Here is a 26,260-nt window from a genome sequence, read left to right as displayed (position 1 = left end):
ACTATACGAACATGTGGATATAATCTAAATAATCGTTTACCATAATCAACACGATCATTTAGCGTCATTTAGCGTGGTCAACACAATCGTTTAAAATTGAAGCCATTTTTTCCATTGTTAAAAAGAACTATTCTAAATCATTCATTTAGATCGTAGTACAGGATCGTTTAGAAGAAAAAGATTATTGACGTGCCTGTGATTGATTAATTGCGGGTTGATGGAGATATTTTTTATATTTTCTACTGTAGGTACATGGGTTTTTTTTTCAATTTTTAAAATTGTTATATTTTTTTTTAAATCTCAATTTTATTTATTAAAAGTATATATAAGTTTAGTCTAGGCGTTTTTTTTAAGGCACTACCGCCGGTACCAGCCGCCTCCATTTCCATCACCTTCCCTCCATCTCTCTCATCTCGCATCTCCTCTTTCGGCTACTCTTCTTCCATCTATACGATCTCCGCCGCCACAACGGCCAATATCAATCGCCTCCTCTTCTTTTATCTCTCAAGACACTACCCAATATCAATCCTTCCCAACGTCAATCTAAAATCAAACTGGTACAAGGCATAAACTTGAAGAAATGAAAAATTGAAAGATCATAGAACTTCAATCTTACGAATTTGAAGAGGAGAGGGAAAAACTCCAGCAGGCGTACGAGAGCTGACTACGGAGGGCAGGCGGGAGGTTAGTACCGAAATTACTGAAATTTGAAAGATTTACTGAAATTAGGGTTGGGTCTAGTCTTATTAGAGAAATTATGATGAATCGGATTAGGTTGGGGGTTCATTTGTGCTATATGTAAATTCTGAATTTATTGTACAGAATGAATTTTCTTTTCTTAGGCTCAAACCATGAATTTTTGGCTTTGAGGAAAAAATGATATAATTTGATTTAAATATTGAAAGTTTTTAGAACTGGATTAAGCGTTTTTAGACCCAAGTTGTAATACCAAAATTCTTACATATTGGTCTGTTATAATTGCACTTTCTGAGGTTAATGTGAATGCTTTTCCCTCGTTTTTTGTATTAACTATTGGTCCGTTATAGTTTTCGAGAGTATATATCGATCTTTATATTATTCAATATATATGAATTTCATTGATGCTCTAAACTATCGTGTCCTTTGTGTGCTTCTGATCATGTCTTATTCTTTTTTTTGGAGAAACATAATTTAGCATATGTGCGTACCACATCTTATTGTTTTTAACTTTTAAGATGATTTCACTTTTTATGTGATCCTTGTGTTTCAGAAAATAGATGTTCAATGTTATTACTAGGCTATGTGATAGTTGTGATCAACTTATGGTTGATGGTTGTTTATTTATGCTAGATAACTTTTTCTCATTTAGCAGGTTAATTGGTGCAATGGGACGGAAGAAAACTGAAGAAGGTGGTGGAAACGCCAAAGCCAAGGCTGGTAAAGATGTTTCTGGGAAGAGAGAGAAGCTTCAGTGTCAGAAATGCTTGCCAGTATGGATCAGAAATCAGATAAACCGAGAAAAGGATCTTCATCGTTGGGTGGTGGTGCTAAACCTCAAGCAAAGGCTCCAAAAAAGGTTGCAGCTTACACTGATGGCATTGATCTCCCCCCCTCTGATGATGAGGAAGAAGAAATTGTGTCTGATGAGGAGCAACAGAGTACCAGTTCCCAGAAACGGCTACCGTGGCAGGACAGGGCTGAGTTGAAGCCTTTGGAGGTGGCTGTAAGTGATAAAGAGTTGAAGAAACGAGAGAGGAAAGATATGTTTGCTGCCCATGCTGCAGAACAGGCCAGACAAGAAGCTCTATAAGATGACCATGATGCTTTCACTGTTGTAATTGGCAGTCGAGCTTTGGTTCTTGATGGTAATGATGAAGCTGATGAAAATGTCAAAGACATTACAATTGATAATTTCTCTGTCTCGGCTAGAGGGAAAGAGCTTTTAAAAAATGCATCAGTGAAGATATCTCATGGGAAGAGGTATGGTTTAGTTGGGCCTAATGGTATGGGAAAATCCACATTATTAAAACTCCTTGCTTGGAAGAAGATACCTGTCCCTAAAAATATTGATGTTCTTTTGGTTGAACAAGAGGTGGGTTGGTGATGATAGAAGTGCACTTCAAGCAGTTGTTTCTGCTAATGAGGAGCTGGTCAAGCTTCGGCAAGAAGTTTCTGATTTGCAGAATTCTGATGGTGGCCAAGATGAAAATGATGATGATGATGCTGGAGAGAGGCTTGCTGAGTTATATGAAAAGCTGCAGCTCTTAGGATCAGATGCAGCCGAGGCTCAAGCTTCCAAAATTCTTGCTGGACTAGGTTTTACGAAGGATATGCAAGCACGACCCACCTGTTCATTTAGTGGTGGATGGAGGATGAGAATTTCATTGGCTCGGGCTCTTTTTGTTCAGCCAACACTTCTGTTACTTGATGAACCCACAAATCATCTAGACCTTAGGGCTGTTCTCTGGTTGGAGGAGTACCTTTGTCGGTGGAAGAAAACTCTTGTTGTTGTGTCTCACGATCGAGATTTCCTCAACAGTGTTTGCAATGAAATTATTCATCTTCATGACTTTAGGCTTCATTTTTATCGTGGCAATTTTGACGATTTTGAAAGTGGGTACGAGCAGCGTCGGAAAGAAATGAACAAGAAATTTGAGATATATGATAAGCAGGTTAAAGCAGCTAAGAGGTCTGGAAGCAGGGCACAAACAAGAGAAGGTGAAAGACCGAGCAAAAATTTGCTGCTGCTAAGGAAGCCTCAAAGAACAAGTCCAAGGGAAAGGTTGATGAGGATGAGCCCCTGCTAGAGGCCCCTGGAAAGTGGAGAGCTTACAGTGGAGAATTCCATTTCCCTGAACCCACCAAACTCACCCCACCGTTGTTGCAGTTGATTGAAGTAAGCTTTAGCTATCCAAATCGAGAAGATTTTAGACTTTCTGATGTTGATGTGGGTATTGATATGGAAACGCGGGTTGATATAGTTGGGCCCAATGGAGCGGGGAAATCTACTCTTCTGAACCTGCTAGCAGGTGATTTAGTACCAACAGATGGGGAAGTACGTAGGAGTCAGAAGTTAAGGATTGGGGAGGTACTCGCAACATTTTGTAGACCTTCTGACAATGGAGGAAACACCAGTTCAATATCTTCTTCGTCGTCATCCTGACCAAGAGAGTCTAAGCAAGCAGGAGGCTGTTCGTGCTAAGTTGGGGAAGTTTGGACTTCCAAGCCACAATCACCTCACGCCAATTGCTAAATTATCTGGGGGCCAAAAGCCAGGGTTGTTTTTACCTCAATTTCCATGTCAAAGCCTCACATATTACTGTTGGATGAACCAACGAATCACTTGGACATGCAGAGTATTGATGCACTTGCAGATGCCTTGGATGAATTCACCGGCGGAGTTGTTCTGGTTAGTCATGATTCACGACTCATTTCACGTGTGTGGGAGAATGAAGAAAAAAGTGAAATTTGGGTCGTCGAAAATGGCACTGTGGAGTTTTTCCCTGGCACTTTCGAGGAATACAAGGAAGAATTGCAAAAGGAGATTAAAGCTGAGGTTGATGATTAGAGCCAGTTATTTTGAGAAAGACGTAGCACATTCTACTTCATCCTTTTTATTAGTTTCTAAGGTCCATTTTACAATTCAAGTATTCGGATCAATGTGTTCTAATTCTGTAATCCTCCTTACGTGAAGTTGTTATAATTCGGGTTTGTACAATTAGGGAGAGAATCGTCATGAGTTTTGCTGGAGTTACTACTGTAACATATTCTATGAAAAATTTGAGCCTTCAAAATTTCATTCTGTATTAGTGCTCTCGGATTCCCCTCCAGAAAATGTATGATGTAATATATTTTATTATTTAATATATTTTGTGTTATCTGAACAATAATTATCATAAAGCTTTTCTTTGGCTTTTGAACAAGGAGGCTTGCTTGGAACAATCAGTCTGAACATGCTGAGACAGATTCAAAAATCGGAAGTTTTAGAAAATGTTTGAATATGTTTTGATATTATATATTTATAAATTATGAAATTAGTTTTACTTATCCACTTTATGAATATAATTTATATTAAAAAAATAGTTAAATTATAATTTTAGTCCCTACTATTTAGATAAAGTTAAGAGTTTGACTTATAATTTGATAAAATTGCATGTATAATTCTTATGATTTGTGACTGATGAGACTATTTCCTATAATTTTATAGACTAAATTTTAGTTATAAATCATAGGGATTAAATTCTATCATTTTAAAATTGAATAGACCAAATTTGTAACTTAATCTAAAAATTTAAGTAATTACTATTTTTGATTATGATATGATTTATAATACATCAAATAAAACATATTACATTTAAAAATAGAGAAACTTACGTAAAATGTAACTGTAAACTATTTACAGCCCGTGTAACAAAGCCATAAGCCATTTTTTAAATATTTCAGGTTTGTCCTTCCATCTTTTTTTTTTACTCGATTTGTCTTTCTCATGTTATTTCGTTTTTACCTGCGATTTCTTCTTTCTTCTTTCTCTTTTTCTTTGGTGCGATTTCTTTCCGTCATCTTTCTTATTTTTCAATTATTTATTTATGTCGTTTAATCTTTCCCTCGTTTTTCTTCTTTTCCTCTTCATTTTTTTCGCTTCAATTTCTTTCCATCGTCTTTCTACTTTTTCTTTTATTTTTTTTCGCTGCGATTTATTTCTATCGTCTTTTTTTTACGACTATGTTTAAGACTGTGTACAACAAAATAGGGGTGTAATTGGGTCGGGTCGAGTCAGTTTTTTTTTTTTTTTCAAATACACAATTCAAAAACATTATTCTAAAGCTACAAAAACATTATTCTCAACCGCCCTTCTACACCCAATAAAACTATAAAAGTAGTTCACACTTTGATACACAAAAAATAATACAAATAAGTCTAAGCCCCTTTCTATAATAATATATTAGGCACAACACAACTTTCGGCTATCACAAATTTAAATATAATATGAACATATACTGGAGTGCTGACATATACTCGATCCACCTGCCAATCAGAAACATCCAACATTATAATATGAACATCTTTGATACTCTTTGGAAAGTTATAAATCAATGAAAATATATAAGAATCTACATCTACAAGCAGAGAAATACGTAAAGATCAAAGCAAATGAATGATGAGATGCAAACTGGAGCTAGCTTATGTCTGAAACCACCAAGTGCGTGTGATAGACAAATAAGAAACCAAATGATTTTCCAGAACTTTGAAGCCAAAAAGAAGTTAAAAACCATATGCTAAATCCCAAGAACCTTCATGAAGCAATGTTAGTTGACAAGATATAAAGTCTAATATTTCTGCTCTAGTTGACCATAAAAAACAAGAATATGATAGGCAAAAATTCAGCAGACTATATGCAACAATCAACGGCCTACAGATAACTCTTCTAAGCTGGTGATGCTTCTTTTTCTGCTCGTAAATAGATATTAAACAAATGTAATGCAAGAGCATGCCATCACTACAAGACCATGAATGAATAGTATTTTCAATTTCAAAAAGTGCAGTCTAAACAAGTCATAACATACAAGCAAAAAATGGCACAATTCCAAATTAAATCTTCTCCAATAGTCATACAGTAACCTCTAGAAATCCACAGAATGAAATCTAAACCCTCACTAACTACGAGGTCTAAAAACTGAAATAACATAACACATCGGTTAACCCCGCTCATGAATACTCAGAATACACAAATAACCATATGTTAAATCCCAAGAACCTTCATGAAGCAATGTGAAGGTATGAATTAATGAACATCTTCATGAGACCACCTTGTTCGTATAACCCAAAGTGCTTCCATCACTGTGCTTCAAGACTCTAAAAAAACAAGATTCGATATTTAACAAGTTAACAATTTTAAAAATGTAAATAAAGATTTGAGAGTAGGGATTTAAACCATAGAGTCATTATTCAAATTCTCAAATGCAGCTTCCATCTCATTTCCTATGTTTATGAATTCTAGATCAAAATGACAAAACAGTTAGCTTATATGGAATAATTGAAAATTTTAAATGCGTACTTCAAAAAGAATATTACCTTCATCAATTTCTTCAGTCCCGTCAATTTCTTCAGTCATGTCATCCAAAGGTTTAGACTGAATCCAATTCTGAGCACAAATGAGTGCCTCTGCAGTTTGACGGGTTAGAGAACTTTGAAAAGAATCTAACACCCGTCCTCTAGTGCTAAAGGTGGACTCAGAAGGCACAGTTGATATAGGAATACTATAGATGTCCCTGGCTACTTGGCTAATGATCTTAAATCGAGAGAAATTCACCTTCTACCAATTTAGCAAATCTAAATATTCATATTCTATACGAGCCTCATCTAGATAACGAACCATCTCTATTTTAGCATCATCTAGATATGTTTTGTTATTTTATTTAAATCTATCATGAACAGCAGCACGTGCCTTATAAGATCCACTAGATGAGATTGAAGATATTTCACTTTGACTTTGAAAGCCAAATCCTTCTATAGGTGTACATGATTGTGTTTGTGAATATTTTTCTTTTGACATTCTCATATAATAATCATCACACAATCGGCGAAATGCTTCTTCAACCTTATTCGTCCATATCTTTGCACAATCTTCCTCAAAAAATTCATTAAAACAATAATTCACAAAGCTAGCTTATACCTAGGGTTAAGAACTACAGAAACATACAATAATAAATTGGTCTTCTCACTTGTAGTTATACCCCAAAACTTGTTGAATTTTGCCTGCATGCTTAATGTCATCTGACTCAATAATGCATTCTCATACGATGAGTATTCACGAATTATTTCTTGGATCAAACAAAGTTCTTGAAAAAATATGTTTGAAGTCACAGACATAGATGCAGAAAACTTCATTGTTACCTCTGAAAAAGTCTTTAGAAACTTTACAAACACTTTTGCATTATCCCAATCTTCAGCAATAGGAATATCATCCTTTGGCAAATAACTAGGGTCATACTCCTCTAATCTTTCAAAAGTCTTTTGACACTTGATTGCTCCATCCAACATAGTGAAAGTAGAATTCTGTCGTGTTGGAACATCCATCGTAAGACAATTTTTTGTTGACCTCTTATCTTCTTTAGCAAAATCTTTAAATATTTGCAATCTAGCAGGAGATGACCTAACATACTTCACAACATTTCTAATTCGAATGATAGACACATGCAAATCTTTTAAGGCATCACTAACAATTAAATTAAGAATATAGGCACAACATCTAATGTGAATAAATTCACCATCCAACACCAACCCATTTTTGTCTTTAAACTTTTTAATTAAGTAGGCAATGGCTACATCATTTGAACTCGCATTATCAACGATTACAATAAAGAGCCTATCAATACCCCAATCTTCTAAGCACTTTTTAATGGCTCTACCTATTGTATCTCCTTTATGATTAACTACTTGACAAAAATTCAAAATTCTTTTATGCAAGTTCCAATCATCATCAATGAAATGAGCCGTTATAACCTTATAATTAACATTTTGCACAGAAGTCCATGTATCCGTTATTAAACAAATTCTTTGGCTACTTCGAGTTAATACATTTTTTAACTTTTTTTTCTCCCTCATATACATTTGAAAACAATCATTTGCAACGGTTACTCTTGATGGAATCACAAACTTTGGATTTAATGCCAAACAAAATTGGTTAAACCCTTCACTTTCTACAAACTTAAATGGCAATTCATCCAAGCACTAGAAGAAATATAGGCTTTAATGTCGGTAGGGAAAAATGAAAAATGAGCATTAATATCAGTTTTGAAAAGGCGGATGTTTAATGTTGGTTTTCCACCGACATTAAAGAGTAAGCTTTAATGTCGGTTTTAAACCGACATTAAAGGTCCGCCATTTTGAAAACCGACATTAAAGGTCCATTTTAATTTTAATTTTAATAATTTTATTTTGTAAAAAAATAACAAGCTTTAATGTCGATTTTAAATCGACATTAAAGGTCCATTTAAATTTTTATTTTAATAATTTTATTTTGTAAAAAAAACAACAAGTTCTCTCTCTTACTTTACTCTTTCAATCTTCTCCCGCTCGCAAACCCTTTCTTCTCCAAATGGAATCCGTCCATTTCTTCTCCGAAAATGGAAACCTGCAAAGGTAATTTGCATTTACACGTAATTATTTTTTGTGAAACATAAGATTAATTTGTATTCAATTTATATACATGCAGTGTCCTCGTCAATTGGATTCTGTAGGGTGTGGGTACTACGTGCAAAAATACATACATGAGATAGTGCATAATTCTAGTACTTCTATTACTAGCCTTGTAAGTTTCTACTTTAACTTTTTACTTATTACAATTTATGATCTAAACTCATACTTTCCATATCTTTCTCTTTGTGTGTAGTTCAATACCAAAAATGCATATAGACAAGAGGAGATTGACGAGATTTGAACTGAATGGGCAACTTTTGTTAGCAGATTTGTGTAAGCTTTCAAATGTGTTTTTTGGTCGAGTTAAGTTAGTAGTTGATTTTGTAGTTAGGTTAGTAGTTGATTATTGTAGTTAGGTTAGTAGTTGGTCGAGTTAAGTTTTTGTAGGGACGAGCAGTCTTATAGTTTTTTGAAGGGCGGGTGGTCCCGTACTAATCGTTTTTTGTTAGATAGCTTGTACGTATACTTTAGTTAGTGAAGGAACTTTCTATTGCACATATACATTGGTTATTAATCATGATCTTATATATTATCTTTATATTTTTGAGTTTTCACTTACAGTTGTTGGTTGTTTATTTAAATATGTGATTATATATAAGAGTTGGATGATTTTATTTGTTGTAGTACTATATAGAAGGGTGGAAAGGTGTGCTGATATTTTAGATGTTGGATGATCGTATTTGCTGTAGTACTATATGGAAGTGTGGAAAAGTGTGCTCGTATTTTAGTGTTGGATCTTATGCCTTGTAGGTGTTTATTATTGGTTTGCCATGGAGGGCAGGATGTGTTGTTTGATATGTGTGATTATATATATAAGTGGATATATTGGAGGATTTGGAGTAGTTGGACTTATAGTGTTGAATATAGTTGTGTTTATTGATATGTGATTATATGTAGGTGTTGGATGATGTGTATTTGTTGTAGTTCTATATGGAAGTGTATGTTGGAATTTTAGGTATTATTATGTGCATTACAGGTGAACTAGTTATAAGGCATTGAGTAGTAGGCATTATCACCAGCGTGCAAGCCATTTTTTTATTTTTTACAATATACGATGACGAACATTTCCGGACGTAATTCGAGTCAAATAATGTCAGTTTTGCCGTCATAAAATCTATTGTAAATACGACATTAAATGTATCTTTAATGTCGGTTTAAAAACGACATTAAAGATATCTTTAATGTCTGTTTCAAAACGACATTAAAGACACCTTTAATGTCGGTTAAAAAAAAATTAAAGACCTCTTTAATGTCGGTGGAAAAACGACATTAAAAATGTATCATAAGCGGCATTAAAGACATCTTTAATGTCGGTGGATTACCGACATTAAAGGTGAACCGACATTAAAGGCCTTCAATAACACCTTCAAAGATGTTGATTTATAACCGACATTGAAGGCCTTTAATGTCAGTTTATAACCGACATTAAAGATGTCTTTAATGTCGGTTATCAATCGACATTAAAGCCCAATCGACATTAAAGGCCTTTAATAACGGTTGCAAAGATGTCGATCGCGAAGTGACATTAAAGGCCTTTAATGTCGATTTTAAACTGACATTAAAGGCCAGATTTCATGTAGTGAAGATAACCATCCTAGCATGCATTGTTCTACAATTTTCTTGAGTGAAGGATGCAGCCATCAAACTAATTTCAGAATCTCCCTCTCCTTCAACATTATCTTCCAATGGATTTACATACATCTTACATTTCTCTAAATGTCTTTTTAAATTAGTGGTACCATTTCTTTTGGAATAAAAAACATACGAAGTCCCACAATGTTTACAAGCAGCCCTAGGATATTTAGGATCACATCCTTCTACGTTTATAAAATGTTTCCATACTAATGATGGTGGCTTAACTGGTTTTCTTTTTCCTAACATTGGACTAGAACAACTCTGATTTGAAGTCTCGTCTACAGAGAATAAAGTTATCATAATAATCATGAAACAAAACACACATAAAAAACGCTCAAATTTTAGCTAAAATGAAATAAAATCTCAACTAGGATTAAGATTATAATATATTATCAATCTAAAATTTTGAAAATTAAATCATGCAGTTCGCATATTGTCAATAAAAACTAACCATTTTTTATTGATAGGTAATAAGAGAACTTTAAAATCTTAATAGTAATTTAAATCTATGAAGAAGCATAAATGAGAGTGGTTACTCATGGCCTTTTATAGGTAGGTTTAGAAGCTCATTCTTCATCTCAAATAATATAGATTTATCTTTTCTGCTTGTATTATCTCTTTAATATATATGTTTTGGTTTGGCATAGCAAATGTATGACATGAAATTAGAGTCCACATATTATAACAATTATGTATTAAGAATGGAAACCAAAATGTGAAAAGAAAATAATTTCATGATAAATAATCTAAAAAATGGGTAAATCAATAAGTCACCTCGTAAGGTATAAATGGGTAAATTATCCCTTAGTTTTCCTAGAGAATCTGAGGATTGGTATCTATAACAAATTTTTTCTTTCTTTTAAATATCTAATCCATTTTACAGTATATTACAAAATTTCCCCTTGTTTCTTCTTTCCCCCATTTCTACTAGGTTGTCCTCTTGTCCTACACTTACAAAATTTTCACTACACTTAAGTCACTAATTTTGGTCTTATCTCAAAACCCCAAATGCAAAAAAAAAATTAGCCAATGTCATTTCATCACCAAATTACAAACCTTATCGTTTCTCTTCCTCTTATTCTTCTTCTTCTTCGATCGCCCATCTCTCTGTTTACACCAGAAGAATCAGAGGATGGCCATTACTCTCAGTCTTCCAAAACTTCCCCATAAAACTCCCATTTCTTCATCCAAGCTTCCCATTCCCTCCATTCCATCTCAAAACCCCAAATGCTCGAACAATTTATTCATTCAGACTGTTCATAATCTCAAACCTTATCTCAAACAATTTATAAGATTGAGAATACTATGGAAACTTTGGGTTTGAAATATGATGTGCAGGAAGACAACCAATTAAAACCCAGTGAACAAATACATAATGGGCATTTTTTTCAGTGGCTGTATCAACGAGATCAAAACCCATCAACAAAATTAAACCAAAATTTCTTCCAACCAAAACCCAGTGAAGTTATTTGAGGAAAGTGTTCTAAACAACAAAAACCCATAGAGTCACAGAATGGCGAAGTGCTAAAACCTGACGAGTGACGATGGAATGACGAAGTGCAAAAATGAAATAACGAACAATCAGGGGTTGGGGTGAAGACGAAACGACGAACTGGAAGAGGTAAAGGTGAATGATGCAGCAAAGCAGAGTGAGCAGGCGAAGAAACGAAGAAAGGAAGAACGAAGAAATGAAGAAGAAGAACGAAGAAATGAGATTTGAATCGACCGGTTAATTACTTAATTTTTAACCTAATCGGTTAATTTTAGCTCGACCCGAACCGACCCGAATTGAATCGGTTCGGTTTGGTTCGATAATATTGTTGTTACAAACCAGTCCAACCCGAACTAAACAGAATCAGTTCGGGTCGATTTTTTTCACCCCTACAACAAAATAACAAAATCTAAAAGATCGTGTATAAAGAATCTTGAAAAAAATCCATTTAGATTGGAGTAGCCAAATGTAAACAATCGTGTAAAAAAAATAAAAAATTGTGTATAAAGAATCTTGAAAAAAAAATCATTTAGATTGGAGAGTAGCCAAATGTAAACGATAGTTTAAAAAGTAAACGATCGTGTATAAAAAATCTTGAAAAAATTCTTTAAAAAAATCATTTGGATTGGAGTAGCCAAATGTAAACGATCATGTAAAAAAAGTAAACGATCGTGTAAATAAATCTAAACGATCGTGTACCAAAAGAATAAAAAAATCATGTACCAAATTAAAAAAAAATCATTTAGATTTGGGTCCTCAAATCTAAACGATCGTGTAACAAAATTAAACAATGAAATTGAAAAGATAAATTGCAGCTATATCTAAACGATCGCGTATAAATTATAATCATATCTAAACGATCGCTTTGTAGCCATATCTAAACGATCACGTATAAATTACAGTCATATCTAAACGATCGTGTATATATTGAACCATATCTAAACGACAACGTATAAATCACAAATATATTACGTGCGCGTTATTGATGGCATGGTTGACAGGGTATTTTTGGTATTTTATACGGTGGGCCTCTGGGCTTTTTACGTTTTTGGAATTGTTCATAGAGTGAAAATATTTTGTCGCTTTTTTATATTTTTGAAAAGACTCCTTAAAACTATGAATTGAGTTTGTAACGTGACATATTATATTTTTAAATATTTTTATATGTATTTGATATGATTTTATTTTTAAAAGTATAAAATTCAAATTCAAATTCTAGATACAATAAAATCATAAAAAAAGGTTACTTTTAGAACTTGAACGGTTAAGATCACAATTAGAGAACAATTTTTAGAAAGAAACAAAATTGTCTGCCAAATGCATGTCTTCTGAAATTGTCTGCAAAACGCATATCTACTGGAGTTTGAAAACATATAAAACTGGAATTTGAAAGCATATAAAATGTAATTCAGATTCACTGCCAAATAAGCCATAGAATTTTCCATTGAAATTGTAGTACTGTATATTTGATTTGTTTAAACAAATAGAGCAAGTCTTTTAATGTAATTAGTATCCCGACGGATTGGGCATTAAATGATTTCTAGGTATGAGCATTATTTTAAGCAAAACGTTGTGGGTTCAATCTTTTCCTTGTGACCCTGTAGTTTATACAGTTTACAGTGTGTTCTTTTCTCCACCATAGTGAAACTGAAACATGCATACAACTATACAAATGGTTAACTCTTAAATTTATGAACATATCAATGGATACTTTGGTAAAATAGAATCCACGAAGCACATAAAAATCATTAAGGGGATATTTGGGCCCAATCAATAAAACTATGCATAGCTTTGGTGATTGTGGAAGAGTGATTAGTATGATATTTGGTAAACAAAATCATGATTGTATCGATTGTGGAAGAGTGATTAGTATGATATTTGGTAAACAAAATCATGATTGTATCGACTGTGATGACGTTTCATGACCATCAGGCCTTTGAGCAAGATGGTCCAGATAATTGTCCTAATTTGAAGGCTATAAATAAGGTTATATAAATGGTGTGTAGAGTTGCGGTAAGCAATTACCTTTCTTTTAATTGCCATTGTACATAGATATTGATGATTTAGAGGGAGAGAGAGATGAGATAGAGAGATAAACAGAGAGTTTTAAAAGCTGTTTTATGAATTGGACAGGATTCAATTGCATTCAAAGCTGTGGGATCACCTCATCCGTGGACAATAAGTGGCTCATTTATAGATTCATCATCTTATAACTTTTTTAATTTCTTCTCCCTTTCATTAATATTAAATCAATTCAATGGTAATTGCTCAAGTTTTAGTAGGACAATAATTTCTTGGAGATCATCCAGTCATGTGATAAGGCCTTTTCTTTTTTTTTCTTTTTTGTCTCAACTTACGTGTTATTTGGTTCACAAATAATGATTCTTATAACAATTATTAAAAATGGTTAAGACTATTACTTTGGTTCTATACTTTGTCTTATTCTATTTTAGTATTGCTCCTTATAAAGATTAAAAAGTAATGTACAGTTTGTCTAAAGTTTAGGGATTTTTATCAAACTCTTCTTATTTTAGTATCAAAATATTGAATATAAGGACAAAATCCTGTAAGAAAATTACAATAATTAAGAGGGAAGATTTTTTTTTAAAGAAAAAAAAAGTGTAATTGGGTATTCAAATTTATTCTTAAACTTTTGATTATTTTCCTTTTCAATATTGAACTAATACTATTTTCAAAACCAAGTCGAATGGTTGAAAATCAAACTAGCAAATTATCTTTAAAAGTCAACCTAACCAAATATACTCAGAATCCAAAAAAACTCTCAAATCCAGTTGTAAAAATTTTAAATGGAACTAAATATACTAAAATATATGAAAATCTAGTCATGAAATCAAACAATGAACAAGTTATCTATACCCAATCAGCACAAATGCCTAACACAATCCATCACAAAGAAGTAATATAATATTAATGTAATTCAACCTCAAGAGTAGATTATAATTCAAGTTGAAGAGTAATTTCAGTTGGCCATAAATCTTAAGAAAACTACACGATCAAGCCAAAAGTCTATAAGAAAGCCTTCCAAAACAATATTGTTAATAATGATGTAATGTTAAGTTAAATGTGAAGGTAAGAAAATAAAGTTTATGTGTACATGTACACACATAATTGACATGTAAATTATAGAATAACTGTTGGATGAGGAGGTAGATAAATGATAAAGTTAATTAGGAGGATGAGACACACAACACACAACACACAACACACAACACACAGTACACAACACACAGTTGAGAGCATGATCTTCACACACACAAACACACAGAGGAGCAGTCACATAGTACCAGCTAATCCTAGGTGGAAGTTAAATTAGTGTAGAGAGAGAGAGAGTAGATTTTAAACATCAATGCTGGCTGTGGTCCCTTAACAAAAACACTATTTTGTATTGAAGAAGAAAGAAGAAGAAAAAGGCTGGCTGTTTAATGCTCAATAGCCTATAGGAGGCTCTTATTTCACTCTCTTCATGCATTCCTATTTTTGATAGGTGGGGTTTCAAATTTAAGTGTCCAAGAACAACTGATGTGATTGCTCTCTCTCTCTCTCTCTATACAAATGGTTAACTAAAATAAGAGAGAGACAAAGAGAGAAATGGAGGTTTGGTGCTGGATATAACTAGAAAAATACTCTGCTATGACAGAGGACAAAGTAAGTTTTCTCTAGTCTTTACAGAAAAGGTTGTATGTCTTTGGTTTTTTCATTATTTTGTATCAATGAAATAGGCAGATGAAATTGTTTGTGTCATAATGGTACTCAGAGGAGCTGCACTAGAAGCAGCAATTAGATCATTATTCAAACTTGCTAATGCCCTGCCCTGCTTTTATTTAGATCTTGATGTGGACAAAGATATTGATATCTTGTTTTTTTTTTTTTTTTAATAGGGATGTGGATAAAAATATAGATGGGATTTTGATGTTGACTTATATTTTCAAAATTTGTTAAGATTCACTAATGAGTATCTCTAATAATTTCTTGAAGTATTTAACTTTGTGTTGAATAACTCTTTGAATTTTAAAAATGATGGGTAATAAGTATGGATGAACATGATAGACAAAAAAAATAAGTAAACCAACTGAGTCAAAGTCGATCGAAGAAGGATGGGTCGATTTGAAAAAATTTCAAATCAGCAAATTTCAAAAGAAAATCTAAAAGAATAAGACCAACCCAACTTTTGCGGTTTACAAGAATTTTTCTTTTAAAATTTATGTGTTTTAAATTTGGTTAATAATTCATCTATTTGTAAAAAGTGGAGAGAAAATAAGCTATAATTTTTAAAAATAAAAAATGAAAAACAAAATGATTACTAAATAAATGGAAATATAGCTATTTCAACGACCAAACTTTTTATTAAATAAAAGACTAAATTATAAATGGGGTCTTTTCAAAAATATAAAAAAGCGGCAAAATATTTACACTCTATTGAACAATTCCGAAAATGGAAAAAGCCCAAAAGTCCACCGTGTAAAATACCAAAAATGTCCCTTCAACCATGTCGTCAACAACGCGCGCCTAATATATTTGTGATCGTTTAGATTTGGTTATTAATTATTTAGATTTGACTACAATTTATACACGACCGTTTAGATATAGCTACAATTTATATGCGATCGTTTAGATATGACTATAATTTATACGCGATCATTTAGATATGGGTTTTTCAATTCCATCGTTTAATTTTGTTAAACAATCGTTTAGATTTGCACCCAAATCTAAATGATTTTTTTTTTTTAAATTTGGTACACGATTTTTTTAATTATTTTGGTACACGATCGTTTAAATTTTTTTAACACGATTGTTTATTATTTTTTACATGTTCGTTTACTTTTTTTATTTTAAACAATCATTTACATTTGGCTACTCCAATCCAAATGAATTTTTTTCAAGATTTTTTATACACGATGTTTTATTTTTTTTACACGATTGTTTACTTTTTTTAAACGATCGTTTACATTTAGCTACTCCAATCTAAATGATTTTTTTCAAGATTCTTTATATACAATCTTTTTTTTTTTTTACAAAATCGTTTACTTTTTATACACGATCGTTTACATTTGGCTACTCCAATCTAAATGATTTTTTTTAAGATTCTTTATACACAATCTTCTAGATTTTGCTATTTTTTTTACACAGTCTTATACAAAGTCGTGCAAATGTGTAAAAAAAAGGAAAAGTAGAAAAGCGATGGAAAGAAATCGAAGCGAAAAAAAAAGAGGAAAAAAAAGAAAAACGATGGAAAGATTAAACGACGTAAATAAAGAATTGAAAAATAAGAAAGATGATGAAAAGAAATCACACAAAAGAAAAAGAAGAAAGACGAAATCGCAGGGAAGAACGGAGAAGACAAAATAGAGGAGGGAGACGAATGGCGGAAGAAAGAAATATGGAAGGGCAAACCTGAAATATTTAAAAAATGGCTAAGTTTATGGACTTTGTTACATGGGCCGTAAATAGTGTTGTGTTTTGTTACATTTACAATAGTTTCCCATATGTCTCCCAACTTTGTAGTTTGTGTCAAAAATATCCTTAAAATTTCAAAAGTTTAAAAAAATCTCTTAAACTTTTGAAATTTGTTAAAAAAAAAACTCTTACTATTGGTTTTGGATGGAAACCATTAAAACTTTGTTTCAAAAATACCCCTGAACTATTGAAAAATTTTGTAAACATCTAACTTATAAAAGATTAAAAAAAAAGACTTCAATTAATCCAATTTTTACACCAATTTCTTAATTCCAAAGTAAAAACCAAAATTTTAAGTTAAAACCATAGTTTAAATTTCTATCGATATGTAGATATTTTTATCGATATTTTTACATTTTCATGGGTTCCATATCGATAGAACGGGTAAATTGATATTTCATTACATTGTAGAAAAACCCACAAATCATAAAAAAATAAACATGAAAATGACACTAATATAAATATAATCTAAATAATAGACATGTTTACTTATTTGAAAATAATAAGATATTTATTTACTAATTTAAATTTATTTTTTAAAATTTTTATTTTTATAATTTTTCCAAAGATATTCACCGAAACCAAAATTTTTGTAAAATCAAGATTTCGATATATCAATCAACATATTTTAAACATTGATTAAAATAGAAAAATTCCATAAAATTTTACAAAGTTCGAAAAGAAATTTTTCCATAAAACATACTAAAACAATAACTAGTCAAATAAAAAAATCTCAAACCGATAGATTTATCGATAATCATGATGTGTTAATAGTAAAATACATTTTTTTATTTGCTTTATGTTATTTAATTACAACAGTAATTATTGAGATTGATTGTGTATGTGATCTATCATTGTATGTTAATAGTCAAATAAATTTAAAACTATTGTTTTAGTATAAAATTTTAATTTTGGTTTTAATTGGTGAAAAAATTGATATAAATTTTCAAACAATGAGAGTATTTTTTTTCACTTTGTAAAAGCTTGAAGGTATTTTTGATACATTTCAATAGTTAAGGGGTATTTTTTTAAACAAAACTTTAACGGCTTTCATCCAAAAGTAATGTAAAATAGTAATTTTCAACCCTTTTCGAAAGACTAAGGACATTAACTTTGAGGGACAAATTTGAGGGACAATTACAAAGATCTTCTTTAACTTGAGCACTTAAAGCTTTTCGTAAACTACAATTTGAGGGACAATTTGTTTTGGTAACTTAGCCTAAATAAAATAATGGTGAAAGTAAAGAAGATTTCACTTATAACTTTTAAGTTTGTGTTGAATTTTGAATTATGTTTTATTTAATTCTTGAACAGATAGAAATCTTTAGTAGTGGTTGTGAATCGTAAACTACAATGTTTTTTATTCGTTGTTTGTTATTATTATCACTAACCAAGAGTGTATGTGACTTACTCGTCAATGTGAGCTTACTTTTGCAGTAATTAATATGACTTTTCATTTTAGAGAGAAAGTTTTAATTCTCTATCCCCACAAATATTATACTAAAAAAAGAGTATAGGATTTAACCAATGCGAACAATTTTTAGTGGATTTGGTGTGAAAAATTATAATGCATGCGTCACCTTGAGTATTTCTTTATTATATTATATCCATTTATTTTGTGAATAGAGTAATAAAAATCATATAACTAATAGTTGATAGCTAACTTGATAAACGGAACTACCTTAATCATATTTGAGAACTTCCCTTATCCTAGGTGAACCCTCACAACAGTAATAAGAATAACCCCGATTAAACAATTAGTTAACAACCCCAAGAAAACTAAACAGATTTGGCTTGGAAAGATTGATCAAAGATCAAGAAAAAAGGAAAACTTGTTCCTAACTTCAAGATTTCGAACTCTTTACAATTTAATTGATCAAACTAGATTCAAAGTTCTAAGCATGCATTCTAACATAAGAATACAAAGGAAAGCAGAAAGCTTGAGAGAAACATTCTATGAAAAAATGTCATTCAAATTCAAGTTGTGTTCCAAATGTGGAAACTACAAACCTATTTATACTAGTTTCAAATGTTATGTGGAAGGACACAACATTTAATTTTATGCCGTTTCAACTAACCTAATAAATGAAAGTACATTCCATTAAATAGGTACATATTAAAAATGTAAATGAACCTAAAATGCATTAAAAATGTGAATGAATCTTAATTTCTAGATTCATTATGACCCTTGGGTGTCCAAGTGACTCTTGAAATTCCTACTATTTATTGAAGACCGAAAATCTAGCTTGTAAACAAGCATTTAATCCATCTTGAAGTCTTTTAGCTCTAGCTTTTGTCATTGAGTCTTGAGTTATAATGATTGTCTCTTCGAAAGGATTCGTTCTTGAATCAAAGTTACCTACATCAAACAAGGATAAGTCAGCGACATTAAATGTAGCACTCACATGATACTTACCCCAGAGATCAACTTTGTATGCATTATCATTGATCTTTTCTAAAACTTGAAATGCTTCATCTCCCCTTGGATGTAACTTGGACTTTCTTTTGGTTTGAAAAACGCTCCTTTCGAAAATGAACCCAAACCCAATCTCCTGATTTTAAAATGAGCGGTATCCTTCCTTGATTCACTCGTTTGGCCACCTTGTCATTGTGCTTTTCAATTCTTCTTTTACTTGCTTATGAAGCTTCTTGACAAATTCAGCTTTTGATTTAGCATAAAGATGTACAAACTTGTTAGTTGACAATGGTAATAAATCACGAGGTGTCTTAGGGTTAAAACCATAGACTATTTCAAAAGGAGAACATTTAGTTGTAGTATGGATAGCCTTATTATAAGCAAACTCAACAAAAGGCAAAATTTCCTCCCATATGCGAAGATTCTTTTCAAGAATTGCCCTAAGCAAAGTTATTAACGTTCGATTGACAACCTCAGTTTGGCCATCAGTTTGTGGGTGACATGTGGTAGAAAACAACAACTTAGTTCCCAACTTTCCCCACAAAACTTTCCAAAAATGACTTAAGAACTTGACATCTCAATCACTAACTATTGAACTTGGAATGCCATGCAACCTTACAACTTTCCTAAAGAATAAATCAGCAGCATTCTTGACATCACCAGTTTTATGACAAACAATGAAATGTGACATTTTGCTAAAACGATCAACAACAACAAAGATATTATCATGTCCTTTCCTAGACCTAGGAAGACCCAGAATAAAATCCATAGACAAATCAGCCCAAGGTGCATTAGGGACAAGCAAAGGTGTGTACAATCCATGTGGCCTACATTTAGATTTAACTTCTCGACATGTAATGCATGCACGACAAACTTTGTGAACATCATGTGCATATGTGGCCAATAAAAATGACTCTTGAGTGATTCATATGTTTTAAATTCAGAAAAAAGGACCTATTAAACCACCCTCATGTGCTTCCTTTACAAGCAATTCTCTATATGAACCCTTTGGAATGCAAAGTTCGTCTTTCTTAAACAAAAATCCATCAAAAACATAAAAATTATTTATCGTTGTTCCATTCACATATTTGGAAAACAAATCACCAAAATCATCATCATTTTCATACATTTCTTTTAAAAACTCAAATCCCATTAATTTAGAAGATAAAGTAGATAGTAAACTATATCTCCTAGATAATACATCAGCAACAACATTTTCCCTACCACTTTTATACCTGATTCAAGGAATTCAACTCACTTAGCATGACGACGATTTAACTTATCTTGTCCTTTGAGATGCTTCAAACTCTCATGATCAGTATGGATGGCAAATTCCTTTGGCCATAAATAATGCTGCCAAGTTTGTAATGCTTTTACCAAAGCATACAACTGCTTGTCATAAGTTGGATAGTTCAAAGCAGCACCATTCAACTTCTCGCTAAAGAACATAATAGGTTTTTGTTCCTGCATTAAAACAGCTCTAATCCCTATTCCGCTAGCATCACACTCAATTTCAAATGTATTTTCAAAGGTAGGTAATGCAACAAAGGTGCAGAACTTAATTTTTCTTTCAAAATATTAAATGCCTTTTTTTTTAGGTTCTCCCCATTGGAAAACATGTTTTTTAACCATCTCAGTTAGTGGTGCAGCAATGGTGCTAAAGTCCTTAATGAACTTCTTATAAAAACTAGCTAAGCCATGAAAAAATCTAAGTTCGCTAGAATTTATAGGTTGTGACCATTCTTAGATAGCTTTAACTTTCTCATTATCAACTTCAATACCATTTGCAGAAATAACAAACCCAAGAAAGTTAATCTTATCTAGACAAAATGCGCACTTTTTCATATTGGCAAACAACTGAGCTTTTCTTAAAGCACACAAAACCTGTTTAACATGTTCCACATGCATTTCTAAAGACTTTGAATAAATCAAAATATCATCAAAGTAAACGACTACAAATTTTCCTATGTACTCACGCAAAACATGATTCATGAGACGCATAAATGTACTAGGTGCATTGGTAAGACCAAAAGGCATAACTAACCACTCATACAATCCATACTTAGTCTTAAATGTAGTTTTCCATTCATCTCCAACTTTCATCCTAATCTGATGATATCCAGACTTAAGATCAATTTTAGTAAATAAAATAGATCAATGCAATTCATCTAACATATCATCAGGTCTAGGTATAGGGTGACGATATTTTACCGTAATCTTGTTGATGGCTCTACAATCCATGCACATTCTTCGAGCCCCATCCTTTTTGGAACCAAGATAACGGGAACGAAACAAGGGCTTAGACTTTCCATCACATATCCTTTTACAAGCAATTCATCCACTTATTTTTTAATTTCTTTTTTCTCGGTAGGATTAGCTCGATAAGCTGGCCTATTTGGAATGATAGCTTCAGGAAGGAAATCAATTTAGTACTCAATTCCTCTAAGTGGTGGCAACCCACTTGATATGTTTTCAATAAAAATGTCCTTAAATTCCCGCAACAAACTAAGAAAAACACTGAGCAAAGAAGTATTTGAATCATTAGTTAGAAAACAAGGGTCTTTGCACAAAAGTACAAAGATCGTTTTTGTGGAAAACAAAGCTTTTCTAACCTCTCTATTTCTAGCTATTAGTGTAACGCCCCGGAATTCGAGGTAAAATTTTAGCATTTTATGTGAATTTTTCGGGATTTTTAAAATTTTGTAGATGATGAAATAATAATATAATATTATTTATCTTATTATCATTATTATTATTATCATTATAATTTAATATTAATACCTTTATTATTATTATTATTATTATATTTTTTAATTATTATTTAATATTTTCTTTTATTATTTATAATAGTATTATTGTTTTATTTAATTATTTTGTTTAATCTATATATATATAATAATAATAATATTTAAAAAAAAACCCTAAGGAGCGCGCGCCCCCCCCCCCCATCCACTTCGTCTTCTTCTTCCTCGTGTTCACGCCGCCGCCGCCCATCTCCAGCGTTTTCTTTTTTTTTTTCCATCCTCCTTCTTCAGCCGACGCGACATCAGTCCCTTCTTCTCCTTCTTTTCTGGTCAACACGGACCTACAGCCGCCGTTCGTTGAAGCTTCTCACCGTCGTCGCCACGCAGCCAGTACCTTCGCTTCCATTCGGTTTCGCCGTCGGCCCTTCCAAATCTCACTTCGTACCCAGCCAACGCCACCGTCGCCACTGTCCATTCGTTTCCACCGCCGAACGTCTCCTCCGTTGGCCGTCCGCCGCGTTGAAGCAAAGTTGCACCATTCGCCAAGCGGCCGACAACGAGCCTTCAACGATCGTGGAGCTCGAGTTTTGCAGGCGCCCGTGCGAAGCCAAGCCGAGTCGTAAATCCCAGCCGAGCCGCGAGCCGTACCTGAGCCGAAAACCAAGCCGAGCCGCGAGCCGCGAGTTGAGCCGAGCCGCGAGCCGAGCTGAGCCGAAGACTGATCCGAGCCGCGAGCCGCGAGTTGAGCCGAGCCACGAGCCGCAAGCCGAGCCGTGAACCGAGTTGAGCCGAGCCGCAAGTCGAGTCAAGCCGTAAGCCGCGAGCCGCGAGCCGCAAGTGAGCCGAGCCGAGCCGAGGGTGAGCCAAGCCAGGCCGAGCCGAGTTACCTAAGCTTTCCTTCCTCCACTTCGGGTCACGGTGAGTCTTCGGTAAGGATTAATTTTGTAATTTTCCTAATGTTGCTACAACCGATTCGAGTTTGAATATTGGAATAAGATTTGGTCCTAACTTTCGTCCCTTGAATGTATTAAGGAGTTGACATTCAAGTTCTCAGGTTCAGCGGCAGGTTTATTTGGAGATAGCTTTCTTTTTCTCGGGTAAGCCAACGGATGTTGCTTAGGACTGTTTAAAAATGACTCTTACTAGTATCGTCGTTTAAAACCCTCGTGATTTCGTTTAGGTGGATCCGTTGAGCGTAGACTCGAACGAGGGGCATAACCAAGTATCAGGTAAGGGATTTTCTACTACTGGACCTCGGATCGAGGCTGGAAACGTAGTAATCCACAGGGGATTACACGTTAGTAACTGTACTGAATGAATTGATGCTTGTTTGACTATTAAGTATCGTTGTTATACTCTTGTCTGATGTAAAGGTAACGTGACTGCTAGTGGTAGCTTGTGTGCCATCGAGCGTAGGTAGTTGTTTACGGATAGACATTGATGCCTGGATATTCTGTACATTGTAGTTATGTTAAAGGGCCACGTTGTGGACTGGAATTGTATGTCGATGAACTTTAAAATCTTAAGGTTAGGTGTGTGGTAGTCTATTGTCTGGATATTTATCATGGAGTTTTTGTCGTGGAAGGACTGTGAGTTCGATCCTGATTGGACTAGTTAACTGGATCTAGGGATATCACAATGGTGTGTGAATTGGAAACGCATATAGCAACTGAGGACGTAGTTGTTTAAACCTATACCATCTGACTGGCGAAGCCTATGGCGAAGTTGTAATAGGATTGTTGTTGGAGTATGACTATTGTAGACGGTTTAGTATGGACTGAGGGGTAACGGTTAGCTTCATCTATGGGGTAGTGTACCTTACTGATACGTGCATCCTTCGGGATCACTAGACTGATATGTGCATCCTTCGGGATCACTAGACTGATATGTGCATCCTTCGGGATCACTAGACTGATATGTGCATCCTTCGGGATCACTAGACTGATATGTGTATCCCTCGGGATCACTAGACTGATAGGTGTATCCTTCGGGATCACTAGACTGATACGTGCATCCTTCGGGATCACGGGACTGACGCGTGTGTTCTACGGAACCCCTAGACTGTTTACGTAGGGTACCCCTGCATAGAAAGTTAACTGTTGTTCCCTAACGGGCCCAGTAGTGGGTCCCTTACTGGGTATATTTTATACTCACCCTTTCTCTTCTTTAACTTTTCAGATAAGGGTACAGCGAGGGGCAGACCGACGAGAGGCAGGAAGGATGCGTGAAGACCATATGGACGCGTCTGGTTTTCTTTATGCTTCCGCTGATGTATTTTGTTAGAATATTTGGTTTTGTGATTTTGAGTTGATGATCTGAGTATTTTATTTGAAACTTTCGTGACTGTGGTTTAAAATAGGACCCGAAACTGTTTTTTTTGTAATATTTCTAACGTTTTAATGAATCGTAACCGGTCCGTTATGAATTTTGTGTTTTGTGGTCGAGTCTTAGCACTGAGTAGTGACCTCAGCTTAGTCCGGAAAGTTGAGTCGTTACAATTAGACTTTCTTTTTTTCCTTTCATTTCTTTTTCTGCACACTTATTTTTCACATTCTCATAAAGAAAACTATTTTCTCTCTTGCTTTTTTCACTCAAAGTATTTTTTTCCTCTTTCTCATCTTTTTCAAATTCCGCTCTCATTTTTTCTAAATTGCATTGCTCATCATACACATCATTAGTGGACAAAGGAAGAAGAATGGTTTTTCTACCATCTTTAGTGAATTTGTATCGGTTAAGATAACCATCATGAATATCTTTTCTATTAAATTGCCATGCCCTTCCCAAAAAAATCTCTCCAGCGTGCATAGGTACAACATCACATAAGATACTATCGTTGTACCTTCCAATCGAAAAAGTCACAAGGTATTGTCTATTCACTCGTACTTCCCCACTATTGTTTAGCCATTGAAGTCTGTAAGGTCTAGGATGTGGTGTTGTTGACAAACCCAATCTTTTGACAAGTAATGTACCAACAACATTAGTACAACTTCCACCATCAATGATTACACAACATGCATGTCTTTCCATTCACATGGCATCGGGTATGAAACAATGTTTCCCTTTGCTCCTCAACTAGATCTTCTTTAACTTGAGCACTTAAAGCTTTTCTAGTTACAAACACATCTTCAACTATCGGTTCTTCGAAACTTCCATCATTAGCCTCTCCTACGTCGACAATTTCTTCCTTACCCTCTTCATTTTCACTCTCATTTCCCTCAGTTACTACCTCAATATATTGAATTGTCATTGTCCTTTTATTTGGATAATCTCTAGTGACATGACCTAACCCTTGACATTTCCAGCACTTAATATCTCTATTTCTCTCCTTAGACTCTTCGAATTTGAACTTCCTTTCATAGGAGACTCACCTTTTTCTTTAAGACTTCTATTCACAAACTTATCTCTACTTCTATATTCACTTTTGTTCTCCTTTTTCCATGATGAGTTGAAGGAAGAAGAAAGTTTAGAAGAGTTGTACCTTGTTCTTCTTGTACTAAATTGTTTTTCCACTTTGATGACAAGATGCAACATCTCCTCTATGTCAGAATTCGACTGCAAGTCAACCTTGTCAGCAATCTCCTTGTTGAGGCCATTAAAAAATTGTGCCATGATAGTCTCCATTTCTTAATCAAAATCAAGTCGATCCATCAAAGTGTCCATCTCTTTGTAATAGTCTTTCCACCGACTTGCTGCCTTGCCTCAATGCTTGAAGTTCTTGTGCCATGTCTCTTTGGAAATGATTTGGAACAAACCGCTTCCTCATAGATTCTTTGAATTCATACCACGAATCAATTGGTGCTTCGAGATTCCTTCTTCTTCTGGACATTAATTTGTCCCACCAAGTTTGAGCATAATCCTTCAATTTGGAAACATAAAATCTAACCTTTTGCTCGTCAGTAAAATTATGGCAAGGAAACACATTCTCCACCTCTTTTTCCCACTTAATGTACTCCTTTGGATCAGTTTTCCTGAAGAATTTTGGAATTTTAAATTTGATGGCTCTCATGTTACACTCAAATTGAGATGCTTCTTGTTGAGCTCTCCTTTGGATATTTTGATAAGCTCTCCCACGACCTCTTCTTCTAACTACTCCATGTCCCACACGTCTCGGCTCCCCCAATAATGTAACTTGGTCATCGTCTAAGTCATCAGAACCATCACCCTCATCTTGGTTGTCATTATGGTTAATTAGCATAGGTGGTGCTAGAGGAGGTGGCATTCTTTCTCTTGCCCGATTTTCAATCTCGAACCTCTCCAATCGATCTGTCAATGCTTCCATATTACTAATCATTCGTGCAATAACTCCTTGTTGTGCCTCTC

The 26,260-nt window shown here is 33.8% G+C and overlaps 2 pseudogenes; one reads left to right on the top strand and one right to left on the bottom strand.

Moving 5' to 3' along the window:
• Positions 1 to 1,354: 1,354 nt before the first annotated feature.
• On the top strand, positions 1,355 to 3,845 carry LOC103495873 (ABC transporter F family member 4-like; annotated as a pseudogene).
• Positions 3,846 to 5,905: 2,060 nt separating this feature from the next.
• Positions 5,906 to 25,187, bottom strand: LOC127150663 (uncharacterized; annotated as a pseudogene).
• Between the last annotated feature and the right edge of the window lie 1,073 nt (positions 25,188 to 26,260).

The sequence above is a fragment of the Cucumis melo genome, chromosome 8, assembly GCF_025177605.1.
Source record: "Cucumis melo cultivar AY chromosome 8, USDA_Cmelo_AY_1.0, whole genome shotgun sequence".
In the NCBI taxonomy this organism is placed as follows: domain Eukaryota; kingdom Viridiplantae; phylum Streptophyta; class Magnoliopsida; order Cucurbitales; family Cucurbitaceae; genus Cucumis; species Cucumis melo.
This window is presented reverse-complemented; position numbering and strand designations above follow the sequence as displayed.